At 44.2% G+C, this 15,297-nt stretch overlaps 1 long non-coding RNA gene across 2 annotated transcripts in view; it reads right to left on the reverse strand.

Annotated features, from left to right (window-relative positions):
- Window positions 1–15,297, reverse strand: part of LOC145505624 (uncharacterized) — a 54,081-nt gene that overhangs the window by 29,132 nt on the left and 9,652 nt on the right. Inside the window, exon 1 of one of the 2 annotated variants that reach the window (XR_014053166.1) lies at window positions 193–3,037. This is a non-coding gene — a long non-coding RNA (uncharacterized LOC145505624). Of the gene's footprint in view, window positions 1–192; window positions 3,038–15,297 lie in introns of those variants that run through there. The other variant, XR_014053163.1, reaches the window with a different exon arrangement.

Genomic DNA, 15,297 nt, shown 5'->3' on the forward strand with positions numbered 1-15,297 from the left:
TGTGTGCCTAGAGCCTGTGCTCGGCAACAGGAGACGTGACCACAACAAGGAACCCACAAACCCCAACCAGAGAAAGTCCTGGTGCAGCAGCGAAGACCCGAGGCAGTCCAAAATAAACAAATAAATACTAAAAAAAAAAAAAAAAAAAAAAATGACCAGAGCATCATGAAACGTCCTGGAGCCATAACTCACTTTAATGAACGTCTTGCAGCGTGAACAGCCCCTCGCAGAAACCTGAAACGTCTCCCTGGAGGGTTCCAGAATTTAGATGCAGGTGAGAAAACAAAGTTAGATAAAGTATCACATTGACAGAGAGGCCTCCCTTCCTAGAACTGGAGCGTTGAGAGCTTCATTTTGAAATCCAGTGTCTCTTGCTCAATTCAGTGTAAATGGCTTTCTTACATCCTCTTAAAGAAACGGGAAATATTGAATGAATTCAGCTAAGAGCTAGCACAGAGTATAAGCTATCTGCCTCATGTCGCTATGCCTATGAATGGTACCCTTTAATCACTGAAGTCTCCGAAGCGCCTTCCCTGCTTTAAATTCCTTTTTATGCTCAGTTCTGCTTATTCCCTTAGATCTCAAAAGTCTTCTTACAAGACTGAATACATTATTCGCTTGTAGTATGGTATTTAAATACCCTGTTTGATTTTTTTTCCTGCTAATCTTAACTTCCTCTCCTGAAGTATCACCTTTGCATTTCCTAGATCCAGCATAAATCTAACAGGGAGAATTTTAATTTCCATAATTTCAGAGAAGAACAATACTTTTTAGAACCCTAATTTTAGTTAGAGAATTTGAAACAAAGGTCCCTGGGCATAGCACCCTCTTCCCAAGTTGAAAAGAATGGAATTTGTTTTATTAATATTTAATATTTACGGTGCACCAGCCAAGCAGACAATTCTGCACTAACTTCCACTGATACACACTGCACCCTCCTGGGGGCTCCCAATCTAGGGATCAGATTTTCCCCCGTGTCCATCCAGTTACCACAGTTGGCACACAGCCTTGAATTAACACAAAATCCACCCAAAGGGGCCAAATCCTTTTCTCTCCACCAAAAAAGTTTTTTTTTCCCCTTAAAAAAAAAAAAAGGTGAGGAAATGAAAGAAAGATTGTGAAATAAGTTACATAAGGAAAACAATTTTCTTTTTCTAATTTAAATGGTCTTCAACCCAGAAAACACACATATGTTTAAGAACTGGAGTTCCAGCCTTTCCACCAGTAGGTCCTTTTTATCTGCACCAGTATTTCTCCTGCTCATCAAATCCTCTCCAGCCATCACTGAGGGGAAGACATTTATTTTCTTTAACACTTTCCCAATCTGTGTTTGCAGCATCAATGCAAATACTTGTCAACCGGTTGTTATGTTCTTCGCGCGTATCTCCCCACGGGACTCTTCATCGCCCCCTAGCCATGCTTCCGCGGGGGAGGAAAGCCCCCGAGGTCCAGTGTTTCATCACCGGCTGTGTCATCGACACTGCAAAGCCTCACCTGGTTCCCCCACCTGTGTCACATTCGGGCTTGCGCCATCAGCCATTAAGCTACACATTTCGACCCGTTCTCTTATGTCAAATCCTTCTTGTTTCTGAAAGCCACTTTCACTGACATAGGCAGATACTATTTTTGTTACTTGCAATTTCCAGGGCTAGAAAATGCTAGATTGAAAAGAGCTCAAAAATTCGCCGTGAATCACTCCCTCTTCATGTGGCGTTGCTTTTCGGTCACTAAGTTGTGTCCGACTCTGCGTCCCGGTGGACTGAACCCGCCAGGCTCCTATCCATGGGATTCTCCAGGCAAGAACACTAGGGTGGGTAGCCGTTTCCTTCTCCAGGGGATCTTTCTGACCCGGGGAGTGAACCCTGTCTCCTGCACTGGCAGGCGGATTCTTTACTGCTGAGCCCCAGGGTGGCTCCCCATCCACCCACTTCATTTACAAACTATCTTTCCATCTTTCCATTCTTTCTCCCTTCACTTCCAACTTCTTGTCCTCCCGCCCCCACCTGGCTCATCTTTCCCTTCTTCCTTCCTTTCATTCTAGAAATGAAATGTATGGAGTGACTTCTTTCTTTGTCCCAAGCACAGTCCCAGGTGCTGAAGATACAGCCATGTTCAAGGCAGACTCCTTGTCCTCACGGGGCTTACATTCTGGTGGAAAACGTGAACCTAAAGCAGCAAATTTAGTGGTCTTCTGCAGCAGTGATCGGTGTTGCCCAGGGACAGAGAGCATGAAGTCAAACAACAAATGACAAAGGAGCTGTTGGGACAACCAATTCAGGCATATGACTCATCTGCATTAAACCTCTCACAACGTTCGTTCATTTTAATCTAGAAATGGCGCAGCTAGAAACGTATGCTATGGGAATAGAAATGTGCTTCAAATACGTATTGACCAGGGTGATCGTTACAGTGCTAGTTAGCAGAGCTGTGAATGCCCCTCCTCAACCATGGCATTAGGTGAAGTAAAATATGGCACAGCCATATGTGAGCAAGTACTTGTTCAGAATCATGCTGCAGAAGGACATTCGTTGGTCTGGGGAAATGGTAACAGTATTAAGTGGAGAAAGAGAAAGGCTGGGGACTTCCCTCATGGTCCACTGGTTAAGACTCGCCTTCCAACGCAGGAGACGCAGGTTCAACCCCTGTCAGGGATCCAAGCGCCCACGTGTCTCGCAGCCAAACAACCAAAATAGAAAAAGAGCAATACTGTAACCAATTCAACAAAGACTTGAAAAAATGGTCTCCATCCAAAAAAATATTTTGGAAAAAAGGCTATACCTGTTATGCAGAGTGAAGTCAGCCAGAAAGAGAAAAGCAAATATCGTATATTAATGCATATACATGGAATCTGGAAAGATGTACTGATGAGCATATACGCGGGCAGCAGTGCAGACGCAGAGAGAACATGCTTGCGGACACAGTGGGGGAAGGAGCGGGTGGGGCGAATTGAGAGACTGGCGTTGAAACACACATATTATCGCATGTAAAGTAAAAGAGAGAGCCCGTGGGAACTCGCTGTGGGACGCAGGGAGCTCACGCCCGGGGCTCTGTGACGGCCTGGGGGGCGGGGGCGGGGAGGGGGGGTTCAAGAAGGAGGAGGCGTAGGCATACTTATATAAGGCCGATTCATGCTGATGTAGGGCAGAAACCATCGCAACACTGTAAAGCAGTTTTTCTCCAATTGAAAATACATACACTTTTAAAGAAAGGAAGGCTATAAAAGAGGATACCTAATGTGATCCTGTTTCACATAAAATACAAAGAGAAAGCACTGGTGCAGATGAACCAGGGGCGGGGGAGGCCCATCAGCATCGCAGCAGAACTTGTCTGCAAGGAGTGGAATTAATGATTCACTCCTCCTAATTTTTCAGGTGTCCATATTTTCTTAAGTGAGTGTGTGTTCCTCATGTAATGGACCCGTTTGGTATTAACTGCCTAAAAGTGTGTGCTAAATCACAGGTCTCTATATCTCTGGTACATAGGATGCCCTCTCATTAAGTGGTGAACAAACACAAGATATTCAAAACAGGAAAGCTAAAAGATTAGGGAACTAAACTCCACAAGCCAAAAAAAGAAAAAAAACATGTTATTAAAAGTGTGTATGTGTGTGTTAATAGTTTAGTTCTAGTTGAAGGCTTGTGACGTTTTGTAAATATCATATTTAAAAAGGAAGCAGCTTGCTTCTATAGGAAGTCTTCAAATGCTCCCTCATTATAGCATACCTATGCTGGGTGGATTCTGAAAAACAATTTCAGTTGTTGAAAACACATAAATTCCAAAATTGGAAATGTGAGCTTCTCATAGTAAGAATGATAATAATGGCTCATTACACTGAATAACCCTGATAAATGCAAATTCACCCTTCAGTTCTTTCACATTTATTATTTATTACTTTCTGCCAGATAAAAATTCCTTGTATCCTAATGTTGCATTCACCCTTTACATCTTCAAATAAAGGCGTATATAAAGTTCAGTTAAAATTCTGTCTCCAGATATCTAATCAGCTGCAATCTTTTCATCAATAACCTTTCAGGGATTTCAGTGTCATTCATTAGGTGGTTAGAAATTTCTGAAATCTCTTTTGTATGCTAACTTCTTCAACTTAAAAATAAAGCCTATTAACCACAGCTATCAAATAGAAGGAGGCGATTCACCCTTTGGTGTGGCACAGGGGCTCGTACAGATAGCAGAGCCAGACCGCAGGCAGAAGCAGAGAAGGTCCGCGTGCAAGAGCCGTGTCAGGCTCAAACGCATATTGTAAAGATACAGAACAAAAGGCTCAATATGATACAGTGACATCAGGATCTTCTTACCTTGTGTAAACTAAAAGATTTTCATCTCACCTGAGTGATTTTTTTTTTTATTTGCATCGCTTGATTCTATCCTTGGGAGGAAATGAAATAATTAAAAACGGTATCTTCTCATGCTGTATTCTTGCTTAACAAAAATGAGCGATAATCCTTGGCTGTTATCTGGTATTAAAGATCACTGCATTGCTCAGGCATACTGAACACTCTTCCCATGTGGGAGTCTTTTGTGCCACCCACATTCTCCCTCTCTCCCTACCCATACCCTGTATCTCAATACTCACAAATCAATGTTGACTAGATGGTGAAGATTCCTTCCAAAAGGTCTGAAATACCAAACACCTCACACAAGGCTCAATCTCATGAATTACCATCAGGAACAATTAGCTCAACACACCTTAGGTGCATTCCACAGTTCCACACACCTGTTCAAGTATGTACTAAACAGTTTTCATTATGTTGCTCTCAATTCACAACAAAAGTATGCAGCATTTTGCAGTGTTACCTATAGGCCCCATCTTTCTGCTTTAATTCTAAAGAAAAAATTAAAAACAGATCTGAGTCAGATTACACTAATTATCATGACAAAAAGGAAGTCCGGAGTAGTTTGGGTCTACTGGTAGACATTGGAGGCATTCAAACTGATGATATTAAAACTAGATGGCTTATTAAAAAGCAGAGACAACACTTTGCCAACAAAGATCTGTATAGTCAAAACTACGATTTTTTCCAGTAGATGACTACAGATGTGAGACTTAAACCATAAAGAAGGCTGAGCACCGAAGAACTGATGCTTTCAAATTATGGTCCTGGAGAAGACTTTTGAGGGTCCTGTTGACTGCAAGGAGAGCAAGCCCGTCGATCCTAAAGGAAATCAACACTGAATATTCATTGGAAGGACTGATGCTGAAGCTGAAACTCCAATACTTTGGCCACCTGATGCAAAGAGCTGATGCTGGGAAAGACTGAAGGCAAAAGGAGAAGGGGCGGCAGAAAATGAGATGGTTAGACAGCATCACCGACTCAGTGGACAAGAAGTTGAGCAAACTCTGGGAGGCAGTGGAGGACAAAGGAGCCTGGCGTGCTGTAATCAAGAGGGTCACAACGAGTAGGATATGACTCATACGCTGAACCACAACGTGGTACTAAGCACCCTTTGGGGCTTCCCAGGTGGCGCTAGTGGTCAAGAGCCTGCTGCCAATGCAGGAGACACAAGGGACTCGACCCCCTGGGTCAGGAAGATTTTCTGGGGTAGAAAATGGCAACCCATCCCAGTCTTCTTGCCTGGAGAATCCCATGGACAGGGGGCCTGGAGGGCTACAGTCCACGGGGTTGCAAAGAGTCAGACAAGACTGAAGTGACTTAGCACTCACATAATCTTTGCCTCAACCATTTACATATTCATTTCAAAGTGGCTCTAGGTAACAGGCCTCATCACATGACATGGCCGGATGTGGCCAAGGTAAGAGTCAAGTAGGACATGGACTTGGAGACAGACATCAGAGAGGGCAGCTCCGTTTACAGGCTGGGAAATGAGCCTGCAGTCCCAAGCTGCATGCCCAAGGAGGGCAAGTGTGTGTGTGTGTGTGTGTGTGTGTGTGTGTGTGTGTGTGTGTGTGTGTGTGTGTGTGTGTGTGTGTGCATGTGTGTGTGTGTCTCACAGGCTACAGCCCATGGGGTTGCAAAGAGTCAGATATGACTGAGCAACTGAGCATGAATGGATATGAGATATATATATTTGCTAAATTCAACTGAAATATATTATAGCTTATTGAGGGTTCAGGCAATGCCAAAGAATGCTCAAACTACCGCACAATTGCACTCATCTCACAGGCTAGTAAAGTAATGCTTAAGATTCTCCAAGCCAGGCTTCAGCAATACGTGAACCGTGAACTTCCAGATGTTCAAGTTGGTTTCAGAAAAGACAGAGGAACCAGAGATCAAATTGCCAACATCCGCTGGATCATCGAAAAAGCAAGAGAGTTCCAGAAAAACATCTACCTCTGCTTTATTGACTATGCCAAAGCCTTTGACTGTGTGGATCACAATAAACTGTGGAAAATTCTGAAAGAGATGGAAATACCAGACCATCTGACCTGTCTCTTGAGAAAACTGTATGCAGGTGAGGAAGCAACAGTTAGAACTGGACATGGAACAACAGTTCAGTTCAGTTCAGTCGCTCAGTCGTGTCCAACTCTTTGTGACCGCATGAATCGCAGCACGCCAGGCCTCCTGGTCCATCACCAACTCCCGGAGTTTACCCAAACCCATGTCCATCGAGTTGGTGATGCCATCCAACCATCTCATCCTCTGTCGTCCCTTTCTCCTCCTGCCCTCGATCTTTTCCAGCATCAGGGTCTTTTCAAATGAGCCAGCTCTTCTCATCAGGTGGCCAAAGTATTGGAGTTTCAGCTTCAACATCACTCCTTCCAATGAACACCCAGGAATGATCTCCTTTAGGATGGACTGGTTGGATCTCCTTGCAGTCCAAGGGATTCTCAAGAGTCATCTCCAACACCACAGTTCAAAAGCATCAATTCTTCGGTGCTCAGCTTTCTTCACCGTCCAAGTCTCGCATCCATACGTGACCACTGGAAAAACCATAGCCTTGACTAGACGGACCTTTGTTGGCAAAGTAATGTCTCTGTTTTAAATATGCTATCTAGGTTGGTCATAACCTTCCTTCCAAGGAGTAAGCGTCTTTTAATTTCATGGCTACAATCACCATCTGCAGTGATTTTGAAGCCCCCAAAAATAAAGTCTGTCAATGTTTCCACTGTTTCCCCATCTATCTCCCATGAAGTGATGGGACCAGATGCCGTGATCTTAGTTTTCTGAACATTGAGCTTTAAGCCAACTTTTTCACTCTCCTCTTTCACTTTCATCAAGAGGCTCTTTAGTTCTTCACTTCCTGCCATAAGGGTGGTGTCATCCACACATCTGAGGTTATTGATACTTTTCCTGGAAATCTTGATTCCAGCTTGTGCTTCCTCCAGCCCAGCGTTTCTCATGATGTACTCTGCATAGAAGTTAAATAAGCAGGGTGACAATATACAGCCTTGATGTACTCCTTTTCCTATTTGGAACCAGTCTGTTGTTCCACGTCCAGTTCTAACTATTGCTTCCTGACCTGCATACAGGTTTCTCAAGAGACAGGTCAGATGGTCTGGTATTTCCATCTCTTTCAGAATTTTCCACAGTTTATTGTGATCCACACAGTCAAAGGCTTTGGCATAGTCAATAAAGCAGAGATAAATGTTTTTCTGGAACTCTCTGGCTTTTTTGATGATCCAGCAGATGTTGCCAATTTGATCTCTGGTTCCTCTGCCTTTTCTAAAACCAGCTTGAACATCTGGAAGTTCACGGTTCATGTATTGCTGAAGCCTGGCTTGGAGAATTTTGAGCATTACTTTACTATCATGTGAGATGAGTGGAATCGTGCAGTAGTTTGAGCATTCTTTGGCATTGCCTTTCTTTGGGATTGGAATGAAGACTGACCTTCTTCAGTCCTGTGGCCACTGCTGAGTTTTCCAGATTTGCTGGCATATTGAGTGCAGCATTTTCACAGCATCATCTTTGAGGATTTGAAATAGCTCTACTGGAATTCCATCACCTCCACTAGCTTTGTTCATGGAACAACAGACTGGTTCCAAATAGGAAAAGGAGTACATCAAGGCTGTATATTGTCACCCTGCTTATTTAACTTCTATGCAGAGTACATCATGAAAAATGCTGGGCTGGAGGAAGCACACGCTGGAATCAAGATTGCCTGGAGAAATATCAATAACCTCAGATATGCAGATGACACCACCCTTATGGCAGAAAGTGAAGAAGAACTAAAGAGCCTCTTGATGAAACTGAAAGAGGAGAGTGAAAAAGTTGGCTTAAAGCTCAACATTCAGAAAACTAAGATCATGGCATCTGGTCCCATCACTTCATGGCATATAGATGGGGAAACAGTGGAAACAGTGGCTGACTTTAATTTTCTGGACGCCAAAATCACTGCAGATGGTGACTGTAGCCATGAAATTAAAAGACGCTTACTCCTTGGAAGGAAAGTTATGACCAACCAACCTAGACAGCATATTAAAAAGCAGACATTACTTTGTCAACAAAGGTCTATCTAGTCAAGGCTATGGTTTTGCCAGTGGTCATGTACAGATGTGAGAGTTGGATTATAAAGAAAGCTGAGTGCCGAAGAATTGATGCTTTTGAACTGTGGTGTTGGAGAAGACTCTTGAGAGTCCCTTGGACTGCAAGGAGATCCAACCACTCCATCCTGGAGGAGATCAGTCCTGGGTGTTCATTGGAAGGACTGATGCTGAAGCTGAAACTCCAACACTTTGGCCACCTGATGCGAAGAGCTGGCTCATTTGAAAAGACCCTGATGCTGGGAAAGACTGAGGGCAGGAGGAGAAGGGGACGACAGAGGATGAAATGGTTGGATGGCATCACCGACTCAATGGACATGGGTTTGGGTGGGCTCCGGGAGTCGGTGATGGACAGGGAGGCCTGGTGTGCTGCAGGTCATGAGGTCTCAAAGAGTCGGACATGACTGAGCGACTGAACTGAACTGAACTGAACTGAAGTGAACTGGAAGGGGAGAATTTAATTCAGATAACCATTTTATCCACTACTGTGGGCAATTCCTTAGAAGAAATGGAGTAGCCCTCATAGTGTACAAAAGAGTCCAGGAGTGCAGTACTTGCATGCAATCTCAAAAATGACAGAATGATCTCTGTTTGTTTCCAAGGCAAACCATTCAATATCACAGTAATCCAAGTCTATGCCCCGATCAGTAATGGTAAAGAAGCTGAAGATGAATGGTTCTATGAAGACCTACAAGACCTCCTAGAACGAACACCAAAAGAAAGATATCCTTTTCATCCTAGGGAACTGGAATGCAAAAGTAGGAAGTCAAGAGATAGCTGGAGTAACAGGCAAGTGTGGCCTTGGAGAACAAAATGAAGCATGACAAAGGCTAACAGAGTTTTGCCAAGAGAACACACTGGTCAGAAAAACACCCTCTTCCAACAGCACTACACATGGACATTACCAGATGGTCAACACTGAAATCAGACTGATCATATTCTTTGCAGCTGAAGATGGAGACGCTCTATACAGTCAGCAAAAACAAGACCAGGAGCTGACTGTGGCTCAGATCATGAACTCCTTATCGCCAAATTCAGGCTTAAATTGAAGAAAGTAGGGAAAACCACCAGACCATTCAGGTATGACCCACATCAAATCCCTTACAATTATACAGTGGAAGTGAGAAATAAAGGCATTAGATCTGATAGATAGAGCACCTGAAGAGCTGTGAATGGAGGCTCATAACATTGTACAAGAGGCAGTGATCAAAACCATTCCCAAGGAGAAGAAATGCAAAAAGGCAAAATGGTTATCTGAGGTGGTCTTACAAATAGCTGGGAAAGAAGAGAAGCTAAAGGCAAAGGAGAAAAGGAAAGATACACCCATCTGATTGCAGAGTTCCAAAAAATAGCAAAGAGAGATAAGAAGGAAAGGAAGAAAGCCTTCCTCAGTGATCAATGTGAAGAAATAGAAGAAAACAAAAGACAGGGAAAGACTAGAAATATGTTCAAGAAAATTAGAGACATCAAGGGAAATTTTCATGTAAGCATTTCATGGCAAGTAGATGGGGAAACAATGGAAACAGTGACAGATTTTATTATTTTGGGATCCAAAATCACTGCAGATGGTGACTGCAGCCATGAAATTAAAAGATGCTTACTCCTTGGAAGAAAAGTTATGACCAACCTAGACAGCATATTAAAAAGCAGAGACATTACTTTGCTGACAAAGGTCCGTTTAGTCAAAGCTATGGTTTTTCCAGTGGTCATGTATGGATGGGAGAGTTGGACTGTAAAGAAAGCTGAGTGCTGAAGAATTGACGCTTTTGAACTGCGGCATTGGAGAAGACTCTTGAGAGCCCCTTGGACTGCAAGGAGATCCAACCAGTCCATCCTAAAGGAAATCAGTCCTGAAAATTCATTGGAAGGATTGATGCTGAAGCTGAAACTCCCAATATTTTTGCTACCTGATGTGAAGAGCTGACTCATTGGAAAAGACCCTGATGCTGTGAAAGATTGAGGGCAGAAGGAGAAGGGGACGACAGAGGATGAGATGGTTGGATGACACCACCAACTCGATAGACATGAGTTTGAGCAAACTGGGAGATGGTGATGGACAGGGACGCCTGGTGTGCTGCAGTCCATGGGGTCGAAAAGCGTCGGACACGACTGAGTGACGAACTGAACTGATTCTCCCTCAAACCCCCTCCCATCCAGGCTGTCACATCACATTGGGCAGTGTTCCCTGTGCTGTACAGGAGGCCCTTGCTGTTTATGCATTTTAAATACAGCAGTGTGCACATGCCCACCCCAGTTTCCCTGACTACCCCTTCCCCCAGCAACCATGAATTTGTTCTCTAAACCTGCGAGTCTCTTTCTGTTTCGTGGATGCGTGCATGCTCAATTGCTTCAGTCACATCTGACTCTTTGCGACCCTACGGACCATAGTCCCAGTGCCTTCATGTTACTTCATGCCACTGTCACTGAAGATCTCTGGGAGAATATTTGAGAAAAGATAGTGAATGAGGTTCAGGGCAGGGTCTTGGAAAACACAACAGAAGGAGGTACCCAAAAGAGAGGCAGAATCCTGGACTCCCTTCACCTTTGCAAAAGGTGGCTAACTATGTTACAAGCTATCTTGTCTCTAAAAAGCTAACTAGACAATCTCCTTTATTCCTAGATGTCTTAGGTGAGATATTAGATCCTGAGGATTTTAACATACGTTAGTGGGGAAGAGGATTCCCTGGTCAAGTAAGTTTGGGAAAAAACCCCGAGTTTGTTAACTACATTAACCAAGTGAAGCCATGTATTTACCACGACGCTTCTTGTAACCCTTCATCTGCCGGTGACGAGCATGGCTGATGCTTTAGGAGCAGCGGAGGACCTCCATTTCGCGCTCCCCAGGGCATTCTTTTTTTTCAAGGCACATTTTTCTAGATTGCTTCAGGGAATTAGATAATTTAGCTAATACAAGTGTGTTTTACATTTTAAAAAGTTACACTCTGATCTTTATAATTAATGAGGTACCACCCAAGGGTTTAATGTGGAGAATCATGACAGGGCTTCCCCAGTGGCTCAGCGGTAAAGAATCCGCCTGTCAGTGAAGGAGACTCCAGCTCGATCCCTTGGTCGAGAAGATCCCACTTGCTTCGGAGCAACGAAGCCAGTGAACCGCGACTATTGAGCCTGCGCTCTGGAGCTTCCCCGGTGGCTCAGCCATTAAAGAATCCGCCTGCCACGTGGGAGACCTGGGTTCGATCCCTGGGTTGGGAAGATCCCTGGAGGAGGGCATGGCAACCCACTCCAGTCTTCTTGCCTGGAGAATCCCATGGGCAGAGGAGCCTGATGGGCTGCAGTCCATGGATCACAAAGAGTCGCACACGACTGGGCAACTAAGCACAGCACAGCACTAGAGCCCAGGAGCTGCAACTGCTGAAGCCCATGCCCCCTAAAGCCCATGCTGGGCAACAGAAGAGGCCCACACACCACAGTCAGAGAGTAGCCCCTGCTGTCTTAGCTAGAGTAAACCCGAGTGCAGCTACAGAGACCAACTCAGCAAAATATGTATAAATAAATAAAATTAAACAAGAAGGGCTTCCCCAGTAGCTAAAGCAATAAAGAGTCCTCCTGCAATACAGGAGACACAGGAGATGTGGGTTTGATCCCTGGATTGGGAAGATCCCCTGGAGAAGGAAGTGGCTACCCACTTCCATATTCTTGCCTGGAGAATCCCTACAGACAGAGGAGCCTGGCAGGCTACAGTCCATAGGGTCACAAAGAGACACGACAGGGCACATTCAAGAAAGAATCATGACAAGTAGAGAAATGAAAAGGTGAGATGGTGCTACCACGCCTAGGAGACCAGGGTAGAAAGAACAGGTCCTCCGGGATCATGTCAATGCAACCATATGTCTGGCTTACACTGTTCACTCGTGGCGGGATCTGAACCAAGTCACTTAGCTTTCTGTGCCTTCAGAGACTCAGCTTTAAAATTAGAGAAATAGCCACCACCTTTATCATTTGGTTCTTTGAGGAATGAAGGAAATAGAGCTTGCACCTTTCCTAGCCTAGGACCTAGTACCGGAATGATACACTCTCCTCCCTGAGAATGAAACAGGTGAACGTGCAAACCCCAGCTTCTAGGATTGCTTCTCTGAGCTTTGCTCAACCTCGGTTGTTTAGTCACTGACTCCTGTCAGACTCTCTGCAATCCCACATACTGTAGCCGGCCAGGCTCCACTGTCCATGGATCCTTCAGGCAAGGATACTGGAGTGGGGTGCCATTTCCTTCTCCAGCTGAACCCCAGTGCTCACATCTATAAAGTGGGGATGAAATATTCTCACAGAGAGTTACTGAGAAGACTACAGAAAACTATGTGTGTAGCTTCTGGAAGAGGCTCATCAATGCTAGATCTTCCCAGTGTTTGACATGTGCTAGACCTCCGATGAGCATTTACCAAACTTAATTGAATCACTCTGTTGTCATTAAGGCTCCCCCCTCCCCCCTGCCCTGCCAAAGGCTTTAATATTTTGGTCAATTGGACTTTAATGGTCAATTGAGTTTATGAGGCAGTTACTTAAAATCCATAGCATTGCAACCCACATACCCAAGGATAGAAGTGATGTAACCTACCAGCCACTTGTTGTGAGCTTTGCTTAGACTCTGAAGTGCTGGTTATCAGAGCCCTATCTACGCTCCTGTCCCCAACGCTTGGAGATACTCAAAGCTCCTTGAAGCCAACAATCGTCTTCTTTCTCTTTTTTGCATATTTCCATGACTGTTACATTGTCTTCTTCACATTTAAAGATGAAAAAGTCCTGCTGTTTATTTGTCTTAGTCTCCCGTGTGATTAATTGTTCCCTCCGTGTAGCAATATTTTTTTTCCAGTCCTATAGTTATGTAAACCAGAACTGCTTTTAAACATGTGGGGTTCATTTTATTGCCATTCATTTCCATTTAAATGACTAGGGGACAGGAAAACTATGTCGCCAGCCAACTATCAGTGGCGGTGAGATTGCTGTGTGGGGTCACATCTCAAAAACCGCCAGGAGCTTGGGGAAGAGTGACGACAACGCCCACGATGAGCGAGGGGGAGGCTTACAGCCGCCTCCTCACCTGCGCAAGCGGTTCACGGCCTCTCCGCAGCCACAGCTCGGCGTCCCGGGGAACGTTTGGGGGCGCCCACGATGAGCGAGGGGGAGGCTTACAGCAGCCTCCTCACCTGAGCACGGGGTTCACGGGCTCTCTGCAGCCACAGCTCGGCGTCCCGGGGAACGTTTGGGGGCGCCCACGATGAGCGAGGGGGAGGCTTACAGCCGCCTCCTCAACCTGCGCACGCGGTTCACCGGCTCTCTGCAGCCACAGCGCGGCATCCCGGGGAACGTTTGGGGGCGTAAAAGGACCTCTGGTCGTCAGGGTGAGTGGGGGGCGAGGACTGATATGGAATACGGGGTCCAAGGGATCCAGACTTTTCTTCCTCAAAGAACAAAGGACGTTCCTATATTCTGAGAGCTTTTGAAATGTTCCCGTGGATGTCCGGGAAGGTGGCAAACGTGTTTATAATCTTATGAGCCTAGAATCTAACCACCCTTCACAGACAAGTCTAAATTATCTCTTCACACTTTTAACCACTCAATTCTCCAGAAGCACAATATCTGTAGAAACTGATGTAAACTTTTACTGTGGTTCATAACTTTACTGAGTCAGTCATTCACTGTTTTGGAAAACCTCAGTATTTTCCAGATGCAACAACCAACACAATAAACCTTCATTAGTTGTGTAAATATGTCTAAATAGATAATTCTATATCTAAGTGTAAATATTTGACAATTACATTTTGTCTCCTAGCATGGTCAAGACTAAATGTTCCTGTATTAAAATCTGTGTCATATTATTATTGCTCTAAAGCACAGTAGTGTTCTCTTATTTCTCATATTATAATTATGATATTACATCTTAAAATTATATGGTACAAAGCTCATATTAGCTATGAACTTTACTGCATAAGAGTAAAAGAGATAGTATGAAATATTTGCTATAAAAATGACATTGGTTTGGGTAGTGTTAAGAACCACTGGTGTAATAGAAGCTTATAATAATGAACTAGTATCAGCACAAATATTTCATGCATCTCCATGTATTTTACTAACGATTCCTGACACACATGAACTGTAGTGTAAACAGGATGTTTGTGAATTCCTCCTGACTGGAAGAAGACTTGTTTTCAAGATTATACCATAAGTGAAAGTACAAGTCGCTCAGTTGTGTCCGACTCTTTGTGACTCCATGGATATTCCATGGAATTCTCTAGGCCAGAATACTGGAGTGGGTAGCCTTTCCTTGCTCCAAGGGATCTTCCCAACCCAGGGATTGAACCCAGGTCTCCCGCATTGCAGGCAGATTCTTTACCAGCTGAGCCACAAGGGAAGCCCATATACCCCCATAAATTAGGGAGGTACCAATTTAACACAAGTTCATTAAGCATCTCTAAAGTGCAAGGCACTTTTCTGAATAATAAGCAGATCACATCTTCCTCACTTCCAGGTCTTATCTTAACTGTGGTCAAGCTAGTCTTGAGGATCTCATCAAAAACCAGATGAATCAGATGAAGGTTACTCGATTTTATTTTCCAAGTTTGGACATCCATTCTATCCTCACTGCAACAAGACTTTCTCATTAAAACATTTTTATTTTGCAAATATTTATCTGCAAACATCTGTCCTTTCCCTCCCTTTTCTAGGAGAGCTCTGGGTATGTACTTGACTCCATAATAAAGATTTTGATTTGTAGAGGCATCCAGGATGTAAAACATCACCAGACTGCAAACCCAAAGTGCTACAAAAGTTGTAAGACATTGGAGATCATTTCCTAAATTATTGACAACTGTATTGTTTGAAAG

The sequence above is a fragment of the Giraffa tippelskirchi genome, chromosome 1, assembly GCF_054371585.1.
Source record: "Giraffa tippelskirchi isolate mGirTip1 chromosome 1, T2T-mGirTip1v1.2.pri, whole genome shotgun sequence".
Lineage (NCBI taxonomy): Eukaryota > Metazoa > Chordata > Mammalia > Artiodactyla > Giraffidae > Giraffa > Giraffa tippelskirchi.